This window comes from Haemaphysalis longicornis, unplaced genomic scaffold (assembly GCF_048455015.1).
Source record: "Haemaphysalis longicornis isolate Haplotype H1 unplaced genomic scaffold, Haemaphysalis longicornis Haplotype H1 scaffold_3, whole genome shotgun sequence".
Classification (NCBI taxonomy): Eukaryota; Metazoa; Arthropoda; class Arachnida; order Ixodida; family Ixodidae; genus Haemaphysalis; species Haemaphysalis longicornis.
Genome location: NW_027526335.1, coordinates 155297851 through 155323257, shown reverse-complemented (window position 1 = coordinate 155323257; position 25407 = coordinate 155297851). Strand labels below are relative to the sequence as shown.

Here is a 25407-nt window from a genome sequence, read left to right as displayed (position 1 = left end):
TGGCTGCGTATATGCCGCCTGTGTTCGCACTTTTGTTGGAGCTGCTGGAGGAGGATCCCGTGCCTGAGCGTCGACTGAGCGACGGCGACTTTCAGCGCTGTTTCCGTGTCAACAAGGGCCCGGCGCGGATGCTGTGCGACGCACTTGACGAGCACGTTAGGCCTCGAGGTGCGACGGGGCTATCTACGGAAGCGAACGTGATGTGCGCGGTGAAGTTCTTCGCTACCGGCCGCTTTCAACAGATTGTCGGTAGCGGTGATACTCTTGGCATGACGCAGCCGTCGGTCAGCCGCAGCATTCACGCCGTTGCCAAGGCGCTGAAATTGGAAGCCCTTATCGGCCATCGAGGTGCAGCGAAGTGTCAACAGATACGAAGGTGCTGTGCGTGCTGTGTCCCTCTTCGCAACTGACAGTTTGCAAAGCGTTTTCTGCCACCATGAAACACTGTCGCACCCCGACGCCAGTCGCAGCGTTCACACTGTGGTGTCGGCACTGACGGAGCTCCGACACACGAGGGTTTTGGATACCCCGGCGACGTAAGCACGGTGTAAGTACTACTTGTTTCTGGCTACGTTTGTTACGGAAGCAAAAAATTGTTTTGCATCGAAGGGAAAAGGAGCGCGATGTCTGAAAAGCAGTCACTGAAATGCGTTTGTTTTGAGCGGTGTGGTGTGGTGGCAGTGATCTCCCATAAATTTCGCAATTGTGCATGATCAAATAGTGTGTCAAAAAAAAAAAAAAACTTAGCAGATGCATGCATATGTAAATAATCTTTTAACTCTCCGGCCTATGTTCGCTTAAGTGAAATGATATCGAAAAGGTATGTCAATAAATGTAGCTAAAATGAACACGTTCACAGGTATCGAATAGGGTGGCGTCTTGAAAGAAAAAAAGCTTATAAAGAAAGATAAACAGGTGTATTGTGTTGGTCGTCTAACTGACTTCATAAAGAACCGTGTAATATATGCGTAACGTATATCGCCCTCGCCCCGCCCCCATCGTGTGTCAACTGCTTCGGCGCCTTCACTTAGGCTGAGATGTTTCCCCCTGCTTGACACATAGTGAATAGGTGACAAGTTCAGCTTGTCGGCTCGTTTTAAGGGTTTATCGATTTCGAAATGCGGGGTGGGGAGGAGAGGGGTTGTATTTCGCAGTTGTACCGCATAGATGGGTGGGAGGGCCCTTATCTATAGTTGTAAGTAACCAATTTTCCTCTCAGGTCGCCTGCATGCTCTAATTCCCCTGCTACGCGAAACAGCGACGATTAAAAAAAAGGCACATACAACACGGCGATGTCGTTTGTCGTTGCATGCAGTTGCGGAGTGAATCAGTTCCAAGTAACCCAATTCTTTATATTCTTGCTCTTGTTTATTACCTTTTCCTTTTTTCAAACTGTGTACTTGTTTAATGCTTTAACACATATTTGTGTTATGTATTTCTTTCAGGTGTGCGACGCCAGTATGAAGGCCCTGACCGTGACTGCCGACTACAGTGCCTTTGTGTGACTGGCTGTTCACTTTTGCCCGTGACGTGTAAAGCCTGGCGAGTTCTGGGGTTGACGGTGGCCACCTGCTCGAGTCGTGGCTCATGACACCCCCTGCTCGTCGTCCAGGCCCCAGACACCTGAAGAAAAGTGCAATGCCGCACATGCTTCGATGTGCTCTGTCGTGAAGTGCAGCATTGCAGTTCTCAAGAGCTGTTTTCCTTGCCTGCAGTAGCACCAGCTTTTCTTCATAGGCCTCTTCTGGCAGCCAACATTGTCAGTGTGTGTTGTGTGGCTGCCTGTTGGAACGATTGACGACAATAGCTGCAGCAGCACCAAGGGACGAGGGCAGTGATACAGACGATGCGGCTGATGAGGTGCCTGCCCCCGACAGGAGCAAGAAGCTCCTGAAGGACAGGGCAACCAACGCATCTTCAGACAGCTTTGTGGCACTAAACATGTCATTTTTAACTTTCGTTTCTGATTGTGTGTGGTGTGCGGTGTTTGTTTTGTCGGGAGAAAATTGTTTTGTTGTTGTTTCATGTAGCATATACTTTGCCCTGACGCGACATTGTTTCCTGTAGAGAAGCTTCTTGTCGTTTTGTGTTTGACATGGTTGTGTGAGGACAACAGAGAAAGTTGCTTTGCTTTCGACCACTATATACTATGTCTTGACACGGTGTTGCTTGATCTGGGATAGGCCGTGACTACTGTTTTGATGGGTCGTGAGGCCTTGTTGTGGGTATAGAGACCGGTCAAGATTCTCTTGAGAAAATTCTGTTTATTACACTGTAACCGTCATTCTGCTGTGAAGCAAAGAATGATGATGCATGTACCACAAACAAAAAAAAAATAATCAGTATACTGCGGAATCTTCTGGACACAATTAGTTCAATCCAGTCAAGAGTTATATTATGACATAGCACAACCATTGCACGGTGACTTTGTTTGGAAATCTCTGACAGATCATTTTACTTAAGAGAACACGATATGCCAGTATGCATCTCCACTGTTGATACAAAAAGTAAACATGCTTAAAATATTGGAGGCTGTCTCTTAACAAAGAGTTCACTGTCATGGTTTACTCTGACATTCTCATGATAAGTGGAAAAATGGTCACAAAAGTTTCATTTACCCCACCATTGCATGTATTCTAGCACTCAGTGCTTTGATGACTGCATGCTTAGATTTTTAAAGTGATATTGCGATTTTTTCTTTCATGAAGGACACCTGCTTGTAAAAAATAATTATGATAAGCCAACAGCAGCATCTACAAAGGCGTATTGAATTTTTCCTCAATAAATCAGGGTGTTGCAAGTTATGTTGAACTGTTTCCTTTTCCCCTGCATGCAGCAGCACCGTCCAAGAGTAACCAACACTGGGAAAAAATAATCGTGACAAAATCAACTATAGCATTTCTGTAGTACACAGCCTTATTTAAAGTGCACAGAAACCAACGTAACTTCATTGCAAAAATAAAGAAGGGCACATTGATGTTTGTGATGCAATGCCAAAACTGCTTTCTCTACTCCAGCTTGTTAAAGTGCTCATAGTTGGCATCTATTCTTGTTGAGGCCCACAGTACTGGTTGTTTGTTCAGGGCCTTCCACAACCAGCAGCTCTCCAGCTCCAGTGGGCCTGAAAATGTGTTCATTATGAGCTTAACGGCCAAAAAACAATAAGGGGTTGAAAATTTGGTCTCTATCTTAGTTAACGAAGCGTATTGCGGTATACTTTACCTATTTAACCCTGAAGGGTAGAGGCATTAAATAGGAAAATGGAATTACAAAATATGCTAACGTAAGAATACATTGCAGGTGCTCAATTACAAAAATTGCACCTCATTGCACAGTCACTGAGTTGTACCTATGCTTGTAGAAACAAGTGATTATTGTGGATGGAAACAATACCTGCGGGAAGGCGGTTTGATTCTCGGGATGTTTTAAGAAAAAAACTGAGCAAACTACTTCAAGTTGCATGCTTAAGCACCAAATTTGTGGGCGTGGTCGATTTGACGTGATACAGGCTTAGGCTGTTAGAGCAGTTCGTCACGCAGAATAGCATATTAATATAGCTCATGAAACAAAGCTAGGCAGGAAACGTATCCTCGGGTCGCTAAAGTCTGGAGGTCAGTACTCTCTTTCATTGACGTTGCACTTGCACCCCTGCTTTCATTAAAAAAATTAAAACGAGCTTGCCGTGATATTACGGCGAACCATGTATGGGTTTGTTTATTTGTTGTTTGTTTTTATCGCCCGGCCACGCCTGGCTCTGTTATCTGTGTCCGCGAAGCGCGTCTTCCATTCTTTATTTTTATGCCGCACGGGCTATCTCATTCAGATAAGCAGACTGTTTCCCCCTAACGGCACTAGCCCAGAATAATCTTCTCTGATCTACAATGTTCTGTATTTCAATGGACGGTTCGAGAAACATTTGCGCCGAAAGATAAAAGCGTGCAGAGCAGACGCCGCGGCATTCGATTCGACGACACTCGTCTGCACAAGTCACTCTGTTGACCGCTGCTTCGCCGCCTCTGTATTCTTTTGAGTTGTTAGGGGAGCACAAGTTCGCCATAATAAACTTGTTTTTCCTTCAAGACAACTGCGTCATCCTTGGCTTCGTGACAATATAAGTACGTAATCTGATCGTGCGCAAAACGCGCACACATGCGTTTTGAAAAACGGGTTTAATTCACTGCACAAGCGAGAGTGGCCGAACAATGACATGGCGTTAGAAAATCGATCAAAATATCGCACTCACGTCACAGCCGTCTTATATATAACTGCCGGGCAACAGCGTACCGTTTACGTCGCTTTTCGTCCCAAGAGAACGCCCTTGTGGGACGAAATTTTTGCGCAGCAACCTGTACTGAGCGTTCAAATATGCCTCCTTTAAAAACAGCTGTGCCGCGCGCAGCGCTCCCTGGCGCCTCATAACGGAACAAAGTAAAAACATAAATGCGTGTAAACCTGTTAAACTAGCATTAGCAGCAACGGCAGTGCCCGTGAAAACACACAAACAGGAAAGGCTTTGTTATATCTAAACATTTTTATTAATTTCGCTTTAGCAGCATTTGAAAGTTATGAGATTGTCCCCGAAGGCGATGACGTACTTCCCGCGATCTTCGAGGGCGGGGCGGTTGGCTATTTGCACGTCATTTTGACGTCACGAACTTCCGACGCGCGTCGGAAGGGCGTCGGATAGCAGAATACGGCCCCTAGTGGCGCTGTAGTCGAGTCTTGCGCTACTCTCTGCGCGTCGTCTGCTACTGCGGCGGGCCGTTGGACCAGGCAAGGGTAGGCTCCCGCAGCCCCCACGCGGAGAGCGGCGGAACTTTACGTCGAGACGTGGCTGCATTGTTCTCGCCGCCGCTGCGAAAGCCGTATCAACACAGCGAGCGCCGCCGCGCTAGCCCGGCCGTGCTCTAGAAAACCCAAAAGCACTTAAAGGTAGGAGAGGATAACAGTCTGTATTGCGCAAGTTCTTTCTATGCATGTCACTACCGTGCATAAAATGACCGCGCCGATTGTCAACAACAATTTTACGCTTCCCTGCTGCAATGCCCCGAGGATATAGAGCAACGCCTAAGATTAGAAAGCGTTAAAGGCTATTCGACAGTCATTCTTCTGGCCCAAGTTCCTTGTGAATCTTGGTATATATGTGAATATATACGTACAGCTGCGGTGGCGGAAACTTTAAAAGCCGGACGTGGGAACAGGGTCAGTTTAGCGCCGAATCAATATGCCGCGATGCATAACTAGCAATTCCACGCACGTAGGCGGGCACTTAACTTTATTCGTCGAGCGCCAAAATGCTTGCCGTTATAAAAGTGCCCCCTTAAAGATACTCTCGGCCACACTATCCCTCCCGGGATAAAGCGCAGCCACTTTTTGTACAACACTAAACATGACGATTTCGTAAGCTCCCCACAAAGGGGTGTACGCTGCAAGCTGTTTTGCTACTGGAAAACATTTCCTTTCGTTTCAAGGAAGTACTGACAAGATTCGTGAGAAAAAAAACCGGAAGCAGGCTTCCGCGCACAGGTTCGCATGCTCTTTCGGCTGCAGGAGAGGCTCTGTTTTGGGGCAATCTGGCTGTGTGCTGAGGCCGGGCTCTTTATTGATATCCGGTTTTCTCAACCGAAATCCCCCGCTGTAGTCTCGTGGCCCCATGACATACAGGCAATAGGGCATGGGTAATGATTCCCTGAATTTTGTCTAGCGTGTGTTTTGGGTAGTGTGAACCAAGCGCCGTGCAACATAGCCACAACAGAGTGGAAAGCGTGAAGTGCGCTACGTGATTTCCAGCTTCAGAGACACTCGACTCCCGTTAATTCGAAGTCCACAGGGACCGCGAAGGACTTTGAATTAACTAAACTTCCAGGTATACGCACGGCACAAGAACAGCATTGTCATAAGTCCGCAACATGTGTCCCTTCTCAATTTCGTTCAAAATCTCGACTTTGGGCACCAAGTCGAGCGCACGACACTGGTTGCCATGACAGTTGGACTTATGACTGGAATCGAAGCCTGAAGCGTCCTGCACAAAAACTGCTCAAATGGCGCTGTGAACAATGAAAAAGGCTGAAGACCTCAAAAGAGGGAGGTGAGTTCGCTTTTGCGATTCTGAACTGGCCTTGCGCTTCCTCTACTGTGAGCTGCCTCCGTTGCGATCGTGCCGACATCAGTACATAACACGGCGGTGTTTTAACAATGGAGCTGTTGTACAAGCCGTAATTTCGTTGCTGCAATAAAAAAATACGAAGAAAATGCAAAGCGCTTGTGAGCGCGTGCATTTCGGCGTCCGCCGAGCGTTTCTGGCACGCGCACTGGCTTTAGCAAAACAAAAGAACGACTCCAGCTATGTCGTCAAGCGCTACCGCGCATGTAATGAACAAGAAATAATTGTAAATAAACAATTTACACTTGAAGAAATGCCTGGTCAGTGCTCACGTACAAACAGATCCTGCAGCTTCGTTATGGTTTGAGCTTTGCGCCACTTAGTGGAAGCCCTGCCAGTAGAGCTGTTGGGAGTCTACAATTCTGAGGGCGATTTCACATCTACCACTTCTCGCGAAGAAGACGATGACCTCTTCGATGCATATGATGACGATTACTAGCACCGCAATCATGCAAATAAACAGTTATAGTGAAACTCAACTATGTGTCTGGCAACTATGTGTCCGGCAACTCTGTCCGGCAACATCTTCGCCATTGAAGTGTTGGGCTTGAGTCAAAGGTTCGCTTATATATTTCTCTTCTTTTTGCGCTTTAAAAGTTTAAATTCTATCTAAAGGTCACCTCGGTGCTTTCTTTTCAATATAAGTGCCAATTAACCGACACAGGATGTTTTAGCTTCGAATTACAGCGAAGAGGCTGCCTTTGAACTGAATGCAAATTTTCCGGTGTCAGCACGTGAATTCTAACTAACCACAAATTCCAGTTAAGCGAATTTGAATAACCGACAGTCGAATTTATTGGCCACTGACAGACCACGAGAGGTGAGCCTGTTTGCGGGCACAAAGCGGCGAATAAAATTAGTTGACGACCGAACGATCAACCACCATTGCAAGCGGTGTCATGAATGCCTTTGCGTTGTAAAAATGTCCCTGTGGTTATTTTATACCCTGCATGAATAAAGTTTGGCTCGCTTATTTTGCTCGTAGCCTGTCAAGTAGGACGAGTAATGCCTCGTATAGAAATACAAAGTTCTGCGTACTGAAAGGTGCTCCAACGCATCTGGAAGCAAGCTCTGCGTAACAAATACTTTCATCAAAGCAAGATCCTTTTAGTGCGTTGTGTAGGCCGGTACTCTGAAAATGCTTTTGAATTGGTATAAATGCGAGCTTTTTTATCGTCTGAATTGCTTTTTTTTCTTTAGTTCACGCCCGTTTCGATTTCACTCTGTCTCAGTCCCGACTCATTACCCCCCCTCCTGTCCAACCCCGCCATTCTTCCGCTTCGCGCAGGGATTCCTGTGGGAAAGACCTAACTTTGAGCTACGCAATAATCTGGAAGGAAAAATAGCAGCAGAATCATAAATTTGCTGTCTCTCATCAGGTGCTTACTTATGACAAAATACAAAATTTTAGAGGCGACTGCATCTCATTCACTCGCCTTGTCCCTCCATACGGCGTTGTTGTTGTCCGTCCACACCCCTCCCCCATTCTCCTCACCGCGCGAGCTGCGCTATACGCCGCTCACCCCCTCTCCTCTCCGATAGCGAACACTCTCTCGCGAGGGGCATTGGATTGGATTCTGTTGGGTTGGTTTGGCTTGGCTTGGCTTTGGCTTAGCTTGGCTTGGCTTGGCTTGGCTTGGCTTGGCTTGGATTGGATTGGATTGGATTGGATTTGGATTGGACTGGATTAAAGTGGATTGTGTTGGATTGTGTTACGTCATAGCCGCGCCACGTTGCGTCATAGCCGCGGTCGTTCCAACACCGACCAAAGAAATAAAGAATACATCATACGCGTTCCTCACACGTTTCACGCAATTAGAGAATCAACCCAACGGAAACACCATGTGAACCCCCAAGATGCGTCGCATCTCCACAGGGTTCCCCTCGCGGGAAGGTGGGGTAATTTTGTCGCTAAATATTCCGTTGCTAAATTTCTGGTGGAATGTTGTTAAACTTCTCCCGGATAGAAAATTTGTGGAAATAGATATCTCTTTTCGCAGAGGAACGCTTCGTTGAGCGCTGATTTATCTTGAGGATTTAATATCATACCGAAGGTCTCCCGCTTGTTACTCCCAGGGCCAGCTTCCTTCCAGCGCAAGACGACGCGAAAGTATCCGATGTCGCGGCGAGATAAGACCTCATTTCTCGGCGATACAGGCACGCAAGTTCAACGAGGGCCACTTCCTGTCTAGAGCCTCGCACGCGTAGGCAGAACCGTTTTACAGCCCGGCGATTCCCCCTCAAGATCGCCACGGAGGTTACGTCGACCATCGCGGAACGAACACTCCTCAGCCGGAAGCGGTTGCTTCCTTCCTGCGTGCGCCGTCGTAACAGGGAAACTCCAGCGGCGTCAAAACAAGGCCAACTGGCGGAAACTGCCGAACTGTGAACGAGCACGCCGTGTGTGTGGGATGTGGGTGAAGGAGCAGCGGGGCAGTGAACCGTTAACTTATCGGACCCCCCTTTCTCGCACGGGCCGTTTAGAAAACTCTGCGAGAGTTGATTGAATGCTGCCGTTGCCTCGAGGAAGAGCTGCGCCGGACAGACAATCGCCTTGGCGCTGTAGCCAATACCGCTGGGATTCTTTTTTTGATTCCCTTTGTGGTAAAGTAATGAACATTTGCCTGCGCGCTATGTTTTATTGCTGCCTTCTGTGGTCGGGGGGCGTTGGCTCGTTGGCTGACGTCATCGCGCGGCCTTGGTGATGTAGTCATTGTGATGAGCGGTTACTAAGTTTACACTGCGGGGAATACCGGTGGCTATTCTTTTATGCATTTCTTGTGTTTCACAACAAGGCTGCTCACAAGAAGGCTGCATCACAAGAAGGCTTAATGAAGTGGTTCGAACTCTCAGAGGGGAGGGGATTTGCCAGGGCTTTTAAGAGGTGGCAATTTAATTCAGTACTAAAATGGTAGATAGAGGAGTAAAAAAATAAGTATAACCAGAGTTACTTCGCACGTACGAACGGGTGAGACGAAATGAAATCATTGTTTCCGAAGAAGGCTTAATGAAGTAGTTCGAACTCTCAGAGGGGCGGGGATTTGCCGGGGCTTCTAAGCGGTGGCTATTTAGTTAAGTACTAAAATGGTAGATATCGGAGTAAAAAAATAAATATAACCAGAGTTACTTCGCACGTAGGGACGGGTGAGGCAAAATGAAATCATTGTTTCACATCTCTCAGTTTTATTCCGTTCACTTCTTCTTCCTTTCACTTCGTCGTTGACATCTGGGGACAGAACTTTCGCCGACCTATTAACTACCGTCTGAATTCATAGTAAGCCGACTCTGAAAAGCAAAAAAAAAAAAAAATTCCGAGAATACCCACTAAATAGCCAAACAGTCAAGCCAAAAGCAGACTCCCATTCGGCAAATTGATGTGGCTCATTTTGATCTGTGAAACTACAGGATCCGGCTCATTTTCGATACAAACTACTATATGCCTACACGTTTTCAGGGCGTTGTCTCAGCTATTTTCTTGCCACGTGAATTTTAGGGGAAAGTTGTCGAGTAGTTCTTGTCACTGCACTTTTATCCGACTTAATTTCGGTTTCTCGATCGTGCTCATTTCGAGAAAAAAAAAAGCCTCATATTACCTTGGCGTTGAGTACCCACAAACACTGTGATAGAAGAAGCATACTACACTTAAAGGCTTCTACACCTCCCCATTTTCTGAATAAAATTCTCGGAAAAGCAGAAATTTGCATTCGGGGCGTTTAGGGTCTGAGGCAGGTAAATTAACTGGCGCTTATCGCAGCTTGTTGATTCTTTTTAAGTTGTTTCCAAGAAACAGACCCAAATAATTTTTTCGGCCCCCGGTCTGCCTTTATTGTTTGTTTTGTATCCATTGACATTCTTAGAATAATCAGCCTGGAAAGCTTGTGATTGAAATTCTGGCTGTCTATATCGCAGAGCGACATCCTCAAAAAATGGGGAATGAGTTGACACTGATAGCTTAGTTTTTATTATGTTATCGCCAACATGGTTAATCCGGATTCTCAACATATAGCCACCCTTAATCATATAATACACGGGTCTCTGTCACACATGGAGGGCCCCGAAACTGTAAGATGAAAAGAGGTTTTTATGTCAGTATACTATTTCGTAGTCACTCGGGACCGTTGCTGGCTTGGCTTTTGTGTTTTTGTTTTTGACAGCATAAAAAATGATTATAAATGTTTATTTCCATGTTCTCGAAAAGCACCCTTTCTACTATTCAAATTCACAATATACCAAATGGTTATCACAAAACAGGGATTTCTTAATTCAGAATTTTACTCTCGCTTGAGGACGTCTGCTTGAAATGGAGGAGAGGTTTGTAGAATTTGCACCTGAATACCCGCGCTGATGCTGACTACAGTGGTGGCGCAAACGGGTGCTTTGCGGTTGAGGAAAGGGCGATATCCTACTGGGAGGAATGAAGCATGAACGATGTCCTCACCCTGTGGAACGCTTGAATAATACGCGTTTCTGCAAAACCAAACGACATAAAACGGTTATTTACTCCGTGTTTCTTCCCAAAACAGCGCGGGTAATTTGAAAGAGCCCAGGTGAGACGAACACACACAGCGCATTTACCCCGAACGCTTTACGCCCAAGCCTAAAATGACCAAGATGTCGCTCAACACTAACAAAGCGGGGAAAATCAGCAAGACGAGTATCCACATAAAGGGTTCTCCGACTGGAGCAGGTAACTGCCACTTTCGAGACTCAAGCACTTGGAAAACCCAACACGTTCGCTGATAGCATTAATAAAGACGCGCTGGCACACTCCTCGCTCAAGCGGGATATCTCTCAGGCCTTGACATTGTCGCCCTTGACTGCATCCTTGTTCCTGCTTAGGACATTAAACTTGCCAGCAAGCATAATGATAACGATGAGGCAGCTGGGGAATCATTGTCTTCGTCATTATTCTTATGCACCGTTCTTCGTGCAGCCCAAGTTGGTACTGCAACAATGGGTGGCTAAAGTTCTCTGAGTGAAGCGTTTCATCGCAGTCATGAACTGCTTGAAATATCGAAGAAGTAACGACAAGCCGGTATTTCAAACATTGTGACCAATTATCACGCATGTATAGTTGAGAAATTAGTATGTATTGCACGTCCGCTAGCATTCGGTCTTTCTGCCGGGTTAATGCGTTTTGGCTTGACAAAAAAAGGAAAAAAATGGGCGTAGAGTTACTACGAGTAGTTACCTGGTGTCACAGCTAAGTAGGCTCGCAATCATGTAAAGGTGTTGTGTTGCCTTTTCGCAGGTGCTTGCATGGAATTCAGACTTTGCTCCCGACACTAATTCACTAAAACAAACTAATTCTCTATTTTGTAAAATTATGGCGTGGATTGCGTTAGGTCAAACGCATGTATAGCGAAGCGTGTGGGACCGCGATAATTGTTCGTTATACACGTCCCTTCGTTATATGCGTCGCGCACTTCACTGAACCCTATAAAGCAGATAAGTATACTGAGGGAACCAATCACCAGTTTTAAGCTGCAATAGGCGAAAAAATGTCAACAATTTTTCTCTGTACAGTAGTATGACGTACTGAATGAGCAACCACTACCGACTTGGTGCTGTCAAGGTTCACGGCATGCGGCAGCGCGAGGTCAGGGAATTACGAGACATAATATTTGCCGCGCGTCAAATGCCGCTACCGCTTAGCGGAGAGTCATACCGCTTGGCTTGTCTGCAAGCTCTTCATCACTCCTAGCCTGATAATTTGTGGCGCCGCTTTTTTTCTACGATGGCCTCCAGGATGTCGCTACTTGTCAGCGAGAAAACGAGAACCTGGTCTCCACCGAGGCGTAATAGTCGGCCAGTACAACCGATGCCGTGCCGCAACACACACTGTACTTGTTTATGGATTCCTGCAGCTCCGTGGCTGAACTGGATGACTCACGGTCGTCGGCTCACCTATCAGCTGCAACTTACCCCGTATGCGGCTACGCGTATTCGTTATCAAACGACAATTCGGCTAGCGAATGGAAACACATGAATTTGTTCGTTAAGAAGCCAAATTCGCTGTAGGGGTCTTCGTTGTAGAGGCGTTCAGAGTACATAAAAAAACATAAGAATCTGGCCAGGCCACAAGGCATGCTTCGTTTCCCAGGGTATTTTATGGTAGAAGCTTTCGTTGTAGCAGCGTTTGACTGTATCACCAAAACTGGAACCCTGGGTATTAAGGCATTTTCATCAAAGCGTGCAAGGGTTTGCTCGCCCAAGAAAAACTTTTTAAAAAAAAAAAAAGGATTGTCGTATACGAACATGCCTCAAGGCGCGCACCCAAGATAACAAAGATGTGCTGTTTATTAGGGGTCGTAAAAACTATATACAACGTGGCCCACTTCGAAAGAACTAGGCTTTCTTAATTCAGTGATCTATATTCCAGTCACAAAAGACGTTTATTTAACGGAAAAACGCAAGAATCATTAGAAAACTTCCAAGCTTTGTGGCACAGTGACGCAACAGTGCCACCAATGACGTAATAGAAGCCAGCACTAAAACATAGCTGCCAGTGTGTTAACTGCGCGTTAATAGTCAAGGGATAGGACCAAATCGAACAGAGGCCCCGCTACAGTCGCCCAGTCGTGATTCTTGGCGGTGGCTTTAGCACATGGCAGCCAATCGCTCACGCGATATACTGTGACGTCATAGATTAGCTGCCGGACAGTAGTCGGGGTGTCGCCACTGCTTTATTCGTTTTCTGCTATATCCAGATTATTGGTTCTAAGTTAGCGACTTATTCGGTGTCATCATTACTGGGATAAAGCGGTCTTTCCAGTGAACCAAACTTTCAATATGTCTTCATGGTTCCCTCAAAGAAGGCCCGGCACTCTCCTCATATCAGTGACACTTCGAGTGAGGACTAGTGATAGCCCATTCCTTATGTTAACGTATCGTGGCTGATCATCTCTCTCCTCAGCTTAGTGAAACTCACAAGAAAAAGAGGGATGATTGCCTCTGCTGTCCTGGTGTGTGGCTCACTGTCTCTTCAGCACACAGCCAAAACCGCTGGACCTACCGAACATAAATGTCAACCACAATCGCTCTTTATAATTTGAAGTCGCTCAATTGGAATGGTCGGTTAATTTGAAGTGAAGCGACTGTCCCATCACCTCTGCATGCAATATACGGAAAAGAATGCTCGGTAACTGGAAGTTAAAGGCCTAATATATCGGGTGATTCGAAGTTATTTCTCAAACCAAAGCCTCGAAGGCATAGGAACGCTTGATAAATTTGCCACTTATAAAATACACAACCAGTTTTGTGTGCGGTGGGACGTCCGGTGCGCTGACGGACGCTGATTAAATTGAGATTGTTCGGCCCGAAGAGGCCAGTAACAAAAACGACATCCACAACAATGGGGAAACTGAGCCGCAATCTCGGGCTGCTTATGTATCTGCGGGCCTTGCCATCTTCCTGCAGGGTTTTTTTTTTCTACGAAAAACACCACTAAAGGAGCACTCGGACATATCTGCAGTCTGCAGAATTTACCTTCTCAGAGGAAAATGCTGCAAACAGAAGCATACGGTATATTATAATTTTTTTTCAGGAATAATAAGCTTTCAAACTAATAGACATTCATGTTTGCTCTGTGTGGTTAATTGAAAGTTTGACCACACAGTTAATGGTTAATGGCGTTCCCCGTGGTTAATGGCGTTCCCCGTGAACTTCTTACTAACGGCAGGCGACTATACATAACCTTGGTGGCGCAAAGTTTCGACAATGCGCACTTTCCCGTGACGAACGGGCTCATTAAAGGGGAAGTCTTCCTGAACATCTCTCATCTATATGAACAACGGGTTTCCGGGAATTCTTGATGCCTGAGAAATCATCACCCTGGAAATCTTCACCACTGAAAAGCACAAAACAAACATCGGAACCTTCCTGTATAGGTGTCTTGCACGGCTGAGACAAGAACGATAGATGCAAGTGGATATCGTTGGCGACTTCAATGTTGACACTGTGAAAGACGACAGCAAGAACTATTTCCTGACTTTCGTCTTGCACTACTTCGGGCTCGCATGCCACCAAAACCCCCTCCTTCGAAGGACCACGCTAAGTTTGGATTTGATTTTGGCGGCAAAGTGAGTATGACTGCTATTACTCTAAAGCGCATCCGTGCACATCACCATCATCTGTTGCAGTGGTTTTGCAATAGCTTTACTGGACATCCACTCTGTCAGAAGGGGGGCAGCGCATTGTCTTTTTTTTAACAGAGGAGGATTCCTCCTTAAATGTGTCTCAAAAATCGCAACGAATTGTAGCTATTTCACTATGAATAGGTAAGGTAAATAACACTTTGGACCCTCTAATTCTCTATAATACTTTAAATCTCCCCACACCTTAATTTCTAGAACCATGTTTAAGTAAGTAAGTAAGTATTGTTGAATAAGGCGGACTTAGCCTTGCATAGCTGCCGCAATTGCTCCGCCTAATCGTACCCAATACCATATCAAAACTCTCAGAGTCATCACACCTCACTTAGTCCTAAAATAACAGACACACAATGTCACCACACCTCATTTAGTCCTAAAATAACAGACACACAATGTCACCACACCTCACTTAGTCCTGTGGACTGCAAGAATCCGAGTAGAAGATGAGACACCTCTCTTCGCACAATCGAGTGGTCCCTCACCTATTGCAGCGGGGTATACCTGTTGAAAAGACCTGTCAGCGATCCCTAGTTCTACTAAAGCGGCTCAAGTATGAAGGCTTCAAGTGGATCCCGTCGCACGTCGGTGTAGCGGGAAACGAACATGCTGGCAGCTTAGCCAAGGACGCCTTATCTTCTACAAGGAGGGTGCAAACCATGTTTAACTCTTCAGAGAACCGATAGAACTTTCCGGAAACAGCTTTTAAGGGTTTAGGAAAGCCCGCTCGTAATACGATCACATGTATAACTTCTTCAGAAAACGTGTTTTTACAAAACCTGCAATATCTTTCCAGTTTTAACTTGTTGAGTTGCTTTCGACTAAACAATTTCCTAAATAATTCTGTAAAGAACTTTTCATAAAACAAAGAAATAACGAGAAAACATAAATTCATAACTGCGTCACTGTTTTTGCTCCTTTGTGTAATGCCATTCAAACCCGCATAGTTATCTAGTATTTGCTTTTATTATGCGACACTGGTACAAATTTAAAACATTTTTCAGGAATTCAATAAAGCAAAGCTTTTTATGCCTCACTTAGGGCTTTCAGTGGCCGACCGAAACACAGTGCAAGAAATCCAACGTTTTCCGATGGGTTTCACAAAACCATTAGGACGATAAGCGAAGGCACATCAAACGCCCCGCCCCCCCCCCCACCCCCCTTCCTCCTCCTCCAAAAAAAAGATAAACGCTTCAGGCGGTCGGTGTCGAACCTGGGACGCTCGCGTTTTGAAGCCGACGTCTAGCCGATTGCGCCATTCTTATAGGTTTTTTTTTTTTTTTGCTTTTGGGCCTACACGCCATCTGGCTGAGTCGTATGGCGGTGCGCCACTCTGATGCTGACGCGAAGACTGTCAGCAAGTACTTTGCTCAGAATGTCAGTATGCTGAAGGAAGTAATTAATATGCAGTGCCCGGAGCTTACGTGGTTACCAATTTTGGAAGAATTGACTTCTTTCGATGTTTATGATAGTTTTCGCAAACCAAAGTTCGGTGAGCTGGTTTTAAACCGACAATGATGTGTTTTAAACCAGCGTCGTAGTCATTGACGTGACTGTTTGTTCTATATGCAATAAAGAAAAAAAAAGTGCCATTCTTATAGCGCCGAAGCAGATTGAATTGTGGACAGGTTCCATGGAAGCGAGCTTAGCGTCTCAGCCATCGTTCGCTCAAGAAAGCAGTTTTGATTTTTAAATGGTATTAGGTTAGTAATAACTTCCCTGAGGGTGTTTTCATGCATCCTACCATACCAAGGTAAATATAACTGGTAGCGAAGCTTCCATAGAAGCCCATACGTTCAGAAAATGGCGGCTCTTAAGCTGCTCATGGGGCTTAGCGCCATCTGTGTGAGGAGGGAACACTTCCGGCGGAACAAAAAATAAACAGGATGTGACGCAAGATCCGGTCAGAAAGTGACGTCATTTTCATGGCATTAGCGGGAAAATTTGACTTCAAAATAGCCTTAGCAGGACTCTGATCGCTGAGGGCTCATGTCATTGCCATCTGACGCAAGTTGGCGAGCCCTTGGCGTGCGTGCTTCAAGTCAACGCCAGCTTATACTCGTGACTAGAGAAACGCACTTTAGCATACTGTCGTATGATTCGCCTCGGTGTGTATAAAAGCATCTTGCATTTTCTCTGAACCTTTATTCTGTATTCATGCCTTGCACTGCTGTATAAAAGCAATCAGTTGTTTATTTTGATTGCAGCGGGTGGCAAACGTACATCCCCCCCCCCCCCCCCCCCCGACCGGAATTTTTTTTCTGCCTTGGGATACAGAGCCCAAAATGACACTTGACCACTCTCCCCGGCCCCCCTTTTATATAAAAAACGTGCCCACTCCTTACCCCGATACCAATTTCTACCAACGCCACTGCTAAGTTTAATTGCGTCGCACATACGCAGGTAGGCGTGCGTGCCTTAAGTATAGAGGTTGTATAATGCTTGCTCAGTTTGTGTACTTCTGTTCTAAGAGAAGAAATAACGCAAAGTCATGCTATAATCAAGACATTTGAATTTTATTCCAGGATGAACATAAAACAAATTTACCACACTGCACAAAAAGAGCACGTGTACAATAAGTACAAAATGTTCGTGGGCACTACATGCATTATGATTTTCCTTACGCGCCGAAAAATTTACTTTACCCGTAACACATAGCATTATGAGCAATGAAAGCGTCAACAGCAGAACTACTTCGAAACAAGAGAAAATAACTAGGCACTGCATCTTGACGCAGAAAACCGAGCCGCAGGAATGCCGATTCACGAAAGTGCAGCGAGCACACCGCAGCTGTCCCGGCGTCTTATCAAGTAGACAAGGGTTTCTACAGAAGTTCACTCAGCATTCACGCCTGCAATTTCCTGGTTGCATTATTAAGCAAGTGTCGCAACAGATAAGTAAAAAGAGGAAAAATGGATCAATGCAAACGAAAGCGACGGCAGTATGTAAAAGCACATAGCAGGAAAGATCTGGCAGCAGCGCAGCACGGAGCAGCACAACACAGTACTGCGATGGAAATAATGATTGCGCATACAAGTGCGGGAAGCAACGAGCACTACAAGCGTTGTAATGCAATAGAGAAGACACTGAGATATACAATTAAAGCGACTCGTTTAAATTCGAGTGGTACTACGCCGAGAGGTCCTAGAGTAATTGACACAACTTGCTCTGAGGCAGCCTGAGGTGAAATCAAGAGATAACTGTGACATAACAAAGCTTTAGACCCATTTTTTTCGAAGCACCACCACGTCCCCTTACACAACCCCCGTGCACATATTAACAGTACAATAGTTTCGCGTTACCTGTGGAAATGAGAGGAAAATGGTGCAGTAAAACGCCAGGTGTACGGGAGTTGCTGTTGCAACTTGTACAGCACATCGTTTCCGTAGGTACCGACGAAAGCGCTCCGGTCCAACCGTTGGCAGCATCGTCCCGTAGTTCACCGTGCCTGCCGGGCACGGTACTACACGTGTTCACCGACGATACAACGCACCTCGCAACTCCGCGTACAGCAAAAATTAAGTGCACACCAAATTAACAAGGAAAAACGAATGCAAATGCGCACCACCAAAACACGCGAGGGGCGTTTCCTAGCAGACGAACTTTAGGAGCGTCTTTCCGATCACTACAAGGACTGCATCACAAAGCAATGACATGTGCCATTCTTCAGAGGGCGCTACAAAAAAGGTTTTTAAGAATGAACGGCATTTTCATAAATTATTTATACACTGTGCCTAAATAAATGTGATTCAGAAATAAATATAGTTCGTAAAATATAATTGTTGTTTTATTGTTGAACAAAACTTGGTTTTTTGTTACTAGTGTTTGTTCCCTCCTCACCTAGTCGCGCTTCAATCGCCACTCCCATAAGCCCCCATGCTGATGTCGCTGGCAATAGGTTCTGAACCGCTTTTTGCCCGAACCTTCGCTACCATTTATATTTACCTTGTACCATACCCTCAAGCCCGAAGAACTACAGAAATGCTTTAGCGTCCTAAAGGAATCCTGCAACACTTTTTTCAATTTTTTTTTTGAAATGGTAAATGGTTGCAACACGTAGTCCACCAACATATCCATTTCTTAGATAACGAGGTCGCAAAGTACCGCAGCCAAACGTTACTGTGCTGCGCCTATTAGATAAGTTAAAAATTTCCTTCAAACATTTTTCTCTTTCACGGTCGTGGTGCTCCACGACCACCATAATTACGTCATAACAGCGGTGTTGCGGCTACTGGCCGGTTTTCGTTCAGTTTTAGCAATGAACGCACTTGCGAGCCCCTTCAAAAAGAAAGCCCCAGAAGCAAAGGATAAGCGAAAGGCGGATCTGCTGCGACGAGCAAATCACGCAGTCTTGCTTCGTGATTGGCGATAACTATAACTTTCCAGACGGGAACGAGAAAGAAAAAGCATTTATCAGGAGTGTCCCAGGGTCCCTTTAAGGTTGCAAATATCTAAAAGAAAATTTAGCGACTTGTTGGAGCGGATTTCTAATCGCAAAATGGGGCATAGAAGTGTAGGTTCCTACCTTGACATGGATATTTTACAAGTCGAGATGCTTTTAATGGGTGTAAATATCTGGACCAGAGGTATGGAAAAAGAAATTTACCGTGTTTTTCAGATACCGTAGTCTGTGATGAACCAATGAAGCTTGTAACGTTTCCCAATTTAATTCCTAATGATATTTCGTACAAACTCCCAAAAGAAGAATTTAGTTTTTTTTTCATCATTCATAAAATAAAGCGAATTTGCATAACGATGACTATTGCCACGTCGCCGACTCGCAAGAAAGCTCGCGCAGCAGCTCGGTGATCCCAGGAACAGAAGGAAAAGCATGAATTTAAAGTGCAAAGAGTTACTGGGCGTACACCCTAACGCAAATACACTAATTTTAAACAAGGGTTTTTTTTTTTTTTGAGAGTTAATATGTCTCACTATCCACTTCGTTGCCTCCATCTACGCTTGCAGGCGTACGTGAGCGTGTTTTTTTTTTTTTTTAAGCAAGCACGGGCGAAGCCGCGTAGAAATGCTACGTAGGGGCAACTTAGCTCCTCAGGCTGGAAGCACTTATTACGGATGCGTCTTTTTTAGGGGCGAAGCAACTTAGGACCTCGCTCTGTTCGGGGCTTGGCGGCCGTGTACACAGTGTTGCGCATGCGCGAGGAGCATTGGATTGAATTGGGTTGGATTGCAATGGATTAAATTGAACTGTACTGGATTGGATTGCACTGGAATTGTATTTACTGTACACACGCGTTGACACTCATTTACATGCGCGAGTGGGTAATGCCACGGGTTATTTACAGTAAGAACGATCCCAAGTGCTTCGCCCAGTCGTCATGATTCACTTCGTGAAGATGCGTGAATTTTTTTTTTCTCTCTGGCTGGTGGCGTGACCAGCGAAGAAGAGTCCGAGGTTGGAATGTCCTCCTTCGCAGCAGCTGACTGTCTGCGCGCCAGTAAGCAAGCGAATCGGGTCAACTGCCGACGCACGCGCCCCAGGGTTGTTGTGAGGTAAGCAGGAAGGTAAACAAGAAAATAAAAAAAAAATGAGCATCATTTGGTTGGCGTCGGTTTACCGGGGGCCCCCTCAACGGTGGCCTTCTTTCCTTCCAGATACGCGTAAACGTCTTCCATTAGCGCGACCGTGAAACCGAGATAACGGAGCGCGTCTCTGTTGTTTTGGTCCGAGCATCTTGCGCATTGCTCAGTACTAATTGAGCGTACCTATTCAGCGCAGTACGTTTCAAAGATGCCGTTGTCTTCAGCGTCGTTATTTTTCTCGTTACCTGAACAATAGGAGTGTTGTGGCGGTGAAGTCTCCTGTTTCGGTCGGAGCCGTGGCTCTAATGCTTCAGCAGGGACTAAGGCATTCGTTATCGTCTAGTGCCGGTTAAAACTAAAGTTAAGAGCTTCATTGTTCGCTAACCGCTTACAACTGCTTCCCTTACACGCCTTCGGGTGGCGTTCCCACCAAATGTGTACATGTTGGCGAAAATAGTATCTACGCTGGTTGCTTTACCTGGGATTTATAAAGGAAAAATAATGAAGCTTTCTAACCCACGTAATGCTTTTCGTCTCCACAGTGCGACTTCTTCCATTTAAATCTCCCAAAGGTCGTTTATAAAATCAATTAGTATTGCCTCTGCGTGCATGTAAGTATAGGAGAGATGAAGAGAGTACAGTGTAAAAAGGCATTCAGGACTGTGGTATTGCAAAATGCAAAATAATTTGTACCGCTTTAATCACCAGCTCGACAATAATTGAATTAGAAAATATATCCCTACGCACGAACAAAAAGTTCAAACTCTCGCACGCGAGCCCTTAAAAGCTGCGTAAACGGAGATGACTTCACGTACAGTTGTCCTGCCCCATTCTTACACGACGACGCCTTTACGGGAACGCTCCCCATTGTCATTGTACATTTCCTCAACGAGTAATAAACCTGGCGCTATACGACGTCAAGCAGGGCCTCTTCGTTTTTGTGGGCATAACGCAACCGCATAAGCCGTCAAGTGTGTTTTGCAGTATGCCTGACCAACCTTAAAACAAAGAGAGACCATTTCAGTATATTCAGTATATGCTCACAACCTAACAGCCCTCTCCCGACTGCAGGTCACGGGGTTACCGATATGCGGTTTGAAATTTCTCTCGACCAAATCGATCATTGACAAATCGTGACGTTACCGCATGTCCCTGCAAGCGGCGATAAGCCACTTATATCATCCAATGGTCAGTACCTGGAAGCCTATTACAACCAGGTTTATTGCAAGAAAACCTTGTTTCTTATAGGGCATAGAACCAAACCAACAGTGTACGTTAGCAATGGTACCGCTAGTGGCGCCAACCTTAACGTAATCTCTCTGTGCAGCTTCATTATAATGGACTCGAGAAACCCATCCATGCCGCCAACAAAGCACGTTGGGCAAATCAGAAAATGGGACGCTCAATATTGTGACCTGCGCTGTTGCACTGCGCAGTGTAAATGCCATGCTTGCATTACGTAAGGCCCCAGTGCTCTCCAAACTTTGGTGTCAAATCATACGCAAAACATGGTCATTCGCCCGAATTGGTGAGTCGAGTTCATTGTTATGAAGCCGAACCACGGTACCGCTTTCGAATGCATAATGTATTGCGTTTTCAAATTGCATATACACAGAAAGGTCATAGACGTGATCAATCATCTCAGCCTTTTTACGGACAGGGTTGCACGGAGAAGGGTGCGCTACAAGTGGAGGATTGAAAGTTTTTCTTTATACAAACGAAGATCGCGCTTACGTGTAGCGATTTGAACTGACAGCCGTCCTGCAACAAATCACTTCCGGTTGCTTTTCTGTGTCAAAAAGAACCACGGCATCTGCACGCAACATCAAGCCCATCCCTACCTGCCTTTGATACGGTTTATAACCTTAACCGGAAGTACGCACATATATTGTCAGTAACTTATACTTCCTGTCATCGCTACGTGCGGTTTAATTTTTCAATCATCAACTGCGTCGCCCCGCGTATACATGCCGTCCATTTACCCAAGAGTTCCTGAAAATCTTCTTCTTCCCTCTTAGGTTCAAAAGAGCCTGATTATTACGCTATTTTAGGTACGCACGTGCGAACATGGCAGCCACTTGGCACGCCCCGTTTCTCCTTTTATTGTTTGTTTAGAGCACATTTCCTATCATTTCTCTCATTCTCTCTCCCCTCTTTACGCCCACCATATTTGCGCTGAATGGCAACCGATGCATGTCCCGCGCCTCCCGGGACCGGAACTCGTGCTTTAGTGTTTTTTTATTACTGTGCTCGCATTCATTTGCACGAAAGCCGACAACACGGCCATTTTGGAGCGTTTTCTTCGCTTCGAGGCGCACGCAGGTAAGGCGTAACGAAAAGGACCTGTCAGCTTCAGCGGAAAATGCTTACTTTAAGTGGGGCGTCTCGCTCCACTTTGATGGAGGTGTGCTCGCGAATCCGCTATTCCATTTTCGCAGCTTCAACCGCACTCGTGTGAGACACATCGGCGAGTGCCAACACGACGACACGCTGAAACTTTGTACGTACAGATTCTGAGTGACTCTGCTTTGTACCTCCCGCTACCGTTCGTACCTTTCTAAATGGAGACTTGTTGGGCCATTTCTTCTATATGGCACGTAATTTCCATCGCCCTCAGCAGACCGATTTGCTGGTGGTAAGCGGGGTATATACAACACGTACATTAGAACTAGTGACACCGTTTCCCCTCACGAGTTGTTTGTATTTCTGCGCTGCAAGCGTATTCGAGTAATTATGTTTACTTTTGAAGACCTACCGTGGTGGCAAGGATATTTTTCTATGTTGCTAGAATGTAAGTTAGTATTTTTGGCATTCACTGATTATATAAATTCATCATTATCATCATCAGCAGCAGCAGAAGCAGAAGCCTAGCTTTCCTTTCCAAAACATACTTCGTCTTGTCATACTTTAGCAGGTGCAAAAAGCAAAATATATGTTTCGTTTCGTGTGTTGTCAATACTGATAAAGCATCGGCTACTCCCGCTAGCAAATTAAACTTTAAATGAAGGCCGGAAGCCATCGTACGCCGCGGGTATCTCTTAGTTAAGTGGCAGTACGAAGGCGTGCGAGTCAGAGAAAGCGCCCATTTAAGGCTCGGAGGAAAAAAAGAACTCGCTGCTCGCAGGCGTTATGTAAGGTTTCGTAATCTTCAGAAGATACATACGGCCGCACCCTAGATCGTATCACTCATTCTCGTGCATTTAGGGGCCCTCCAGCGTATCGCAGAGTGAACGTGATATAATTGCCGCCCCAATGCGAGTATTGAGGCCACCTCATTTACATCCATCTGTCGCCCAGCTTCCAACTTTAAATATGAGCAAGACAAACAGCATATTCTGTCCTAGGTGCATGTGTGGGAATGTCTGCTTTGTACCTGATACGCACGAACATTATTCAACGCTGCGTTGACCCGGTGAACTGAAAAACATCATTAGGACCTTTGGACAATAAAGTTTGCTCTTTGTTGCTGCTTCGCGCTGTCTATTTGTGACCTTTCACGTACGTCCTAGGACGAGTAGGATAGGATAGGATAAAATAGGATAGGATAGGATCCGACAAAAATTGGCCTTTTTCGGCAACGAAGTTACCAACAGCTACGGAGCGTTTCATTCATATGCACTGCAATTTAACCCCTGCGTAGTACCGTTACGAAGCAAAAATTGGACTTGAAATACGGCGTCCGCTACATATGTGCCGCGTGAGATAACCAAACATTCTTTTATGAGCTACATACCCCCGCATTAGCGTTAAAATTCACGCATTAGCGAGAGGATTTTGCGTGCAGTGGTTGTTGAAATATAGGCTGCGACAACAGCCAGAAACAACTCGTGATTTTGTATCCTTTTCTCGATTATACCTTCTCCCCCGGCGAGTTGCCGAAGGCCATCAAAAAGATCTTCCAATGGGCGCTCACAGTATTTGCTCCGTACTTGTAATAGATTCAAACGTTTCTCACTAGTCGACCTGCTGAAGGGATTGCTTTTCACCAGGAAATGCCACATGGTAGATCACTGCTAAGTACCCCCGTGTCACCTGAACAAGTTTTTTTCTATGTTCATGCGACTATGGTTCGACGCTCTTAAGACGAGAAAATGGATTCATTCCCGAGGGGCTCTGATACCTGCCTCAGATGCAGGAGGGCCTGGGTCCCATCGCCCAAACTTGTGACGTGGCAAGAACATTTATGAGATGCGACTGAATCTTATTCACTCGCCTTGTCCCTCCATACGGCGTTGTTGTTGTCCGTTCACACCCCTCCCCCATTCTCCTCGCCGCGCGAGCTGCGCTCTCCGCCGCTCACCCCCTGTCCTCTCCGATAGCGAACACTCTCTCGCGAGGGGCATTGGATTGGATTCGATTGGATTAACTTGGCTTGACTTGGATTGAATTGGATTGGATTCGCTTGGCTTGGCTTGGATTGGATTGGATGGGATGGGATTGGATTGGATTGGATTTGGATTGCATTGGATTAAAGTGGATTGTGTTGGATTGTGTTGTGTCATAGCCGCGCCACGTTGCGTCATAGCCGCGGCAGGGGGTTCACGGCACGTTTCACGCGATGGGAGAATCAACCTAACGGAAACAACAACGGAACCCCCTATGCGTCGCATCTACACAGGGGTTCCCGCGAGGGGAGGTGGGAGAAATTTCTTTTCAGATCCGTGTTGGTACGCGGCAGAACGTGCTATTGATTCCGGCGGCGTCCGTGCTGCTTCGAAAACACGTTGAAAAAGTACGCCATATTGATGGCGAAGATTTCACCCCATCAATAATTTTTTGAGAGCTGTGGCTTCGAAAAACGTCAGGAACCATTGTAACTCTGTGAAGGTCAATGAGCATGCCAAGCAGTTAGCATACGATGCAAAGATGACACATGATTTTGAAAACAGCTACTAATTAAGTAACTGCGAAGAAATTATGGCATAAAACGAAACTTGGTGCAATCATAGATGCATCAGAACGGCAAATTGTCGCATTATTTCCTTTTAAGTTTGGATTAGGCAAGGGTTACAGCCGTTTCTTGCTGAGCACTGGGATTATGTTTATTTCCCTTTAAGTTTGAATTAGGCAAGGGTTATAGCCGTTTCTTGCTGAGCACTGGGATTATGTTGGCTTTGCCGCAGAACATTTTTTTTCTCGTGCACTGATACACGGAATCCTAGCCATATTGCAAGTAACCAAGCATTGGTTTTGTTTGTTTACGTTTTGTTTTTACTGCCCGGCCACGCCCGGCTGTGTTATCTGTGTCCGAAGCGAAGAGGGTGTCCCATTGTTTATTTTTACGCCACAAGGGTTATCTCGTTTTGATTAGAAGAGAGTTTCGCCATAACGTCACTAGCCTAGAATAATCCTCTTAGATCTACAATGGTCTGGACGTAGTTCGACGGCTCGAGAAACACTCGCGCCGAAGGAAAGATAGCCTGCAGAGCAGACGCCGTGGTATGCGATTCACCGACGCTCGCCCGTGCACGTCACTTTGTTGAGTGCTGCTTCACCGCCTGTATTTTTTTTTAGTTGTTGGGGGAGCAGAAGTTTGCTCCAATAAACTTGTTT

At 45.8% G+C, this 25407-nt stretch overlaps 1 long non-coding RNA gene across 1 annotated transcript; it reads left to right on the top strand.

Annotated features, from left to right (window-relative positions):
* Window positions 1-238: 238 nt before the first annotated feature.
* LOC144175161 (uncharacterized) lies at window positions 239-2134 on the top strand. Its single transcript, XR_013323624.1, has 2 exons — window positions 239-547; window positions 1446-2134. It is a non-coding gene; the product is annotated as an uncharacterized LOC144175161 (long non-coding RNA).
* The last annotated feature ends 23273 nt before the right edge of the window (window positions 2135-25407 follow it).